A 6,000-nucleotide genomic window follows, 5' to 3' on the forward strand; every position below is an offset into this window, starting at 1 on the left:
TGCAACGTCCTACCTGTCAATGACTACTTCAGCTTCAATTGCAACAACACAAGAGCACGCAACAGATTCAAACTTAATATTAACTGCTCCAAACTTGACTGTAAAAAATATGACTTCAGCAACCGAGGTGTCGAAGTGTGGAACTCATTCCCGGACTCAGTAGTGTCAACCCCTAACCCCCAACATTTTTCCCTTAGACTATCCACAATTGACCTCTCCAGGTTCCTTAGAGGTCAGTAAGGGGCATACATAAGTGCACCAGTGTGCCTTCCATCCTCTGTCCAATTGTCTCTCCTTATCTCATTTGTCTTTTCTTCCTTTCAAATATGTTCACCTATACTTTTATATCTTTTCTTCTATTCTCTTCTTTACTTATATTATTACATATCTATTCTCTTCAATGTGTATTATGTATTGGACAAAATAAATAAATAAATAAAATGAGTTTTTAAGCTCTTTCGGAAGGAAAGGAGGGAGGGGGCAGTGCGAATCTCTGGGGGGAGTTGATTCCAGAGGGACGGGGCTCCCACAGAGAAGGCTTATCCCCTAGGTCTCGCCAACCGACATTGTTTGGTCAACGGGACCCTAAGGAGGCCAACTCTGTGGGACCTCACCGGTCGCTGGGATTCGTGAGGCAGAAGGTGGTCTCGGAGATAATCTGGCCCTGTGCCATGTAGGGCTTTATAAGTCATAACCAACACTTTGAATTGTGCCCAGAAACTGATCGGTAGCCAATGCAGTCCGCGGAGTGATGGTAAGATGTGGGCATTTCTTGGAAGGCCCACGACTGCTCGCGCGGCTGCATTTTGGATAAGTTGAAGTTTCCGAACACTCTTCAGAGGTAGCCCCATGTAGAGAGCATTGCAGTAGTTGAACCTCGAGGTGATAAGGTTATGAGTGACCGTGAGCAAAGACTCCCTGTCCAAATAGGGTCGCAACTGGTGCACCAGGCGAACCCGGGCAAACGCCCCCCTCGCCACAGATCTTCTAATCCAATCCCTTGCTTAAGCAGAAGACCATATACCATTTCAGACAAGCGGCTGTCCAGTGTCTTCTTAAAGTTATCCAATGATGGAACACACACAACCTCGGGAGGCAAGTTGTCCCGCCGATTAATTGTTCCAACTGTCAGGAAATTTCTCCTTAGTTTTAGGTCACTTCTCTCCTTGATTAGTTTCCACCCATTGCTTCTTGTCCTACCCCAGTGTTTCTCAAATAGTGGGGCATGTTCCCCTGCGGGGGGCACGGAGCAATTTCAGGGGACACGTGTGACCACACGGAACATGCATGGTCCGTCTCGATCGATTTCCCCAGATTTTTCAACTCTGTTTTAACTGGATTTTAACTGGAAGGCTCCCAGAACCCATCCACCTCCATGACATCCTATTGAAATGTGGCCATCCAAATTCATTTCCTAATGAATTGATTCTCATTCAGAAGGAATAACAATCCGTTTTTATTACTGCTGAAATGAGGCAAGGATACGATGATATTTGAAATTGGTGAGGGACAAGAAAGGAAGGAGGGAAGGAAGGAAGGAAGGAAAGAAAGAAAGAAAGAAAGGGACAAGAAAGGAAGGAGGGAAGGAAGGAAGGAAAGAAAGAAAGAAAGACAGACAGAAAGAAAGAAAGAAAGAGAAAAAAGAAAGAAAGAAAAAAGAAAGACAGAAAGTGAGGAGTATTGAGACGCCAGACCAAGTGCTAAACAACGGTTCCCTTTATTCAGCTCTTTTTGCAAGTGACAGTCAGCTGGGAACTCGCCAGCCGGCAATGGGAAACTCGGCTCTATTTATACTCTTGAGGCTCGCGCCAAAAGAGCTGTCCCGCGTCTGAGCCAATCAGACGCAACCTTGTCTTTACAATCTGCCTGGAGACAGCATTCTCCTCAGGCAACTATTTACATGTCATATTTACATACTTAACACCCCTCCCTCCTTAGTCAATTGCATACTGTCCATCAGTTGAGCCATGTGATGAAATCCTCCAATCGAGTGGGTCTGCGCGAGGCTCGCTCAGACCTGCGCAGATCAGTTGAGTCAGGGACTTCGTTGGTGGAGGTTGGCTCTCTGTCGGATCCGGAACCTGGCTGGGCCCGAGTGGGGGCTCCGGCCTGCTGCGCTGTCCGAGATGGAGCTGAATCGACGTCGGAGGAGGACGAGGGTGGCTCGTCGGTGTCGTGGGAACGTTCCAGCCTCGGTAAGCCCAAATTTACATCCAATAACTCTGGTTGCACATAAGAGTCTGCTTTGGGGGAAGATGTTACAATGGCGGTTTGCTTATTATCAGAGTTAATCCGCCCTCTTAAGTAATCAATGTGCCGTTTCCAAGTACGGCCATCCTCTGTTTGTACTAAATATGTTTTCGGCCCCGTTTGTTGAATGATTTTCCCTTTTACCCATTGAACTCCCCCATCAAAATTCCTAGCAAATACATATTGGCCTAGATACATGCTTCTTTCTGGTAATACAGACATCTCACCTTGACCCATGGTATTTGAATAGCGAGGGTGCAACCTGTCTAAAGGAGATCTTAGTTTTCGCCCCATTAAGACTTCTGCAGGGCTTTTATGGGAGGCAGCATTAGGTGTAATATGTTGTATTAATTTATGTTGTATTTCCCCAGGGCCTGCTCTGCGCAGTGCTTCTTTCGCCACACAAACGTAGCGTTCAGCCAACCCATTAGCCCATGGGGAGTAAGGGGAGATTAGCGCATGTCTGACCCCTAGGTTACTCAAGAACACCTCAAACTGTCGGGCGGTCAGTTGTGGCCCATTATCTGAAACAAGTACGTCAGGACACCCATGGGTTGCAAATAAATGATACAGAGCCTTAATAGTGGCACATGTGGTTATATTTTGCATTGCCACTATCTCTACCCACTTAGAAAAAGCGTCCACGACAACTAGGAAATACTGGGACCCAATGGGGCCAGCAAAATCTATGTGTATTCTGGACCAAGGTCCAGTTGGCTCTTCCCATTCCACGGGGGCAGTTCGAGGGGGATTGGGCTGTGACTCCTGGCAAGGGTCACACCTGGCTACCCAATGCTCAATATCGAGATCTAAGCCAGGCCACCACAGGTATCCCCTAGCCAACCCTTTCATTCTGACAATGCCTGGGTGTCCCACATGTAACATAGTCAGTACCTTTTTCCTAAGTGTTACTGGAATGACCACTCTATCCCCCCACAATATACATCCTTTTAGGTAGGACAATTCTAGTCGTTTTGTCTTAAAATCTGCCAGTCCCTTTTCTTCTGGTCCCCCATGCCAACCCCTGTGTATACAATTTATGACTGTTTGGAGAATTGGATCTGATTTAGTATGCTCAGCCACTTCCCTGGCTGAAGTTAGAGGGGTTTCTTCTATTTCTAATAGTAGTACATCCTCAGAAGAAACTGGGTCTTCCCCTCTTTGTGCCAAAGGGCACCTGCTTAGTCCATCAGCGTGGCTTATGGATTTCCCCCCCTTATGGATTAAGGTATACTGGTAACTGGAGAGGAATAGAGCCCATCTGATCAGTCTAGGGGACATGAACGGAGGGGTAGGTTTATCTGAAGGCAACAGTCCCAAAAGGGGTTTGTGATCCGTTATTAATTCAAACCTCCTTCCAAATAAATAGTTATGAAATTTCTTAATGCAAGCTATTAAAGCCAGGGCCTCCTTATCCAGCTGGCTATAGTTCCGTTCAGAGGAGGTCAGCATTCTAGAGAAAAAAGCTATAGGTGCTTCAGTATTGTCTGGCATTACGTGGGCCAATACTCCGCCCACCCCATAAGCCGAAGCATCACAAGTAAGCCTTATGGGCAAGACCGAACTGTACTGCACCACCACGCTATTGGAAGTCAATAAGTTTTTTATTAGAGAAAATGCTTCGCGTTCAGGTCTGCCCCAGGTCCAGGGAATTCCCTTCTGAAGGAGTCGGTGGAGGGGTTCTGTGACCGTTGCCTTCTGTCTCAAAAAAATAGAATAAAAATTCAGAAGACCTAAGAAAGCTTGTAGTTCAGTCTTATTGGTTGGTTCAGGTGCTTCAGTAATTGCTTTTAATTTATCAGTTGTGGGGTGGATACCCTGACAGTCTATTCTATACCCTAGAAATTCAATGCTTTTGGTGCCCCACACACACTTGTCTGCTTTTACTCTGAGCCCTTTAGATTGGAGGCGTTGTAGCACAGCCCTGATTCTATGGTTCAATTGGGGAATGGATTTAGCCGAAATTAGAATATCATCGAAGTAGGGAATGGTCCCTTCAAGACCCGTTAATACATGCTCCATTAGACTCTGAAATATACCGGGGGCTATGCTCACCCCGAATTGCAACCTGGTGCATCTGAAAGCACCTCTGTGTGTGACAATTGTCTGTGCCAAAGAGGTAGGCTCATCGACCGGAAGCTGCAGGTATGCCTGAGCAAGGTCGATCTTTGCAAAAACCTTTCCCTCTCCTAAGGAGTGTAGGAGGTGCTGAACCACTGGTATGGGATAAGGGTGATGCTGAAGGGCCTTATTTATAGTTGATTTATAGTCCGCACAGACTCTTAACGAACCGTCCGGTTTTAATGGCGTGACAATTGGAGTCTCCCATGGCCCTTGCTCTACAGGGACTAGAATTCCCTGAGCGATGAGTTGGTCTAGCTGGTGGTCTAGTTTGGGCAGAAGAGGTAAAGGAACCCTTCTTGGCTTCAGTCGGATGGGTGGGACCTTTGGGTCTATGGAGAAAGAAATAGGGTCCCCTTTATAAGTTCCCAAAGTGGGGCTGAATACTTCAGGAAACTCTTGTACAAAGTCTGGGGTCTCAGAGGGAGACTGAAGCATACATATGCCCGAGATCTCAATCCCTAAGGGGGGCATCCAGGTTAACCCAAGGAGGGAATGCCTTGCCCCATCTACAATTACCAATGGAAGGGAACATTTTACAGATTTGAATTGTACAGGAATATCAACTTTACCTAATACAGGGATGACATGTCCCTGGAAATCCCTTATAATTAAAGTAGTCTGAGTTAAATTAGATTTACAAACATTTGGCATATACATTTTGAATTTGTCCCAAGGCATAATAGAGTGTTTAGACCCGGTGTCCAACTCTAAATCGCAAGGCTTGCCATTTAGAAGCAGAGAAATAATGATTTTGGTGCCTTGCGTTGCATTTGCGCAATTTACGTAAGTTTGACAGTTACCTCTGTTGTAGTCGCGGTTAGCGGCTGAGTTGTTTTTTCGGTTGAAAGATCTGGGAGGCCGGTTTTCTCGTGCTTGTGGAGCCTGGTAGGAGAATCGCTGTTGTCGAGGGGCGGAAAAAGTTTCTTCAGGTAGGGGAGCCCGGCAGGCCTCAGCGATGTGACCGCGCCGATTGCAGCGGCGACAGATGGCATCCCGGAACGGGCAGCGGAGTCGCGGATGATTTCCCCGGCAACCCGGGCATGGGGCTGGTGGGCGAGGGAATCTTGGTTGTCTGGAGGGGTCGTTCGGAAGCAGTAGGCATGTGTCGTCGGCGGTGGCTGGAGGGCTGAGGTCGTCTGCTGGGTCAGCTGCGGAGGAGATTTTGGAGACGGTATCTTTGCTTACGTGGTTTTGAAGGTCTTTGGCTGCTGCTTCGGCGACCTCGGCGGTCTGGGCGAGTTTAATGACGGTTTGCAAAGTAGGTTCGTCCTCGGTGAGGAGTTTGTTACGAACAGTGGCGTTTTTCATGCCGAATATAATCGCATCGGTTAGTCGAGCTTCTGGGCTGTCAAACCTGCACTTTGACAGTACAGTTCGGAGTCTTGTGGCGAATTGGTTAATAGACTCAGCTTCTCGTTGAGCCATCCTAGAGAACTGATGGCGGTATACCACAGCCGGCTTCGTGGGTTTGAAGTGACCCGCAAGCTTGGCTTGTAAGTCTGGCCACGGAACGTTCTTGGCTGGAAGCGGATCGGTGAGCGTTTGAACCAAATCGAAGATTTCGGGGCCGCAATAGTTAAGGAAGATGGCTCGCTTTCTGTCCTCTTCGGCGGTCCCCATACCGGC

Source organism: Erythrolamprus reginae, chromosome 8 (genome assembly GCF_031021105.1).
Source record: "Erythrolamprus reginae isolate rEryReg1 chromosome 8, rEryReg1.hap1, whole genome shotgun sequence".
Lineage (NCBI taxonomy): Eukaryota > Metazoa > Chordata > Lepidosauria > Squamata > Dipsadidae > Erythrolamprus > Erythrolamprus reginae.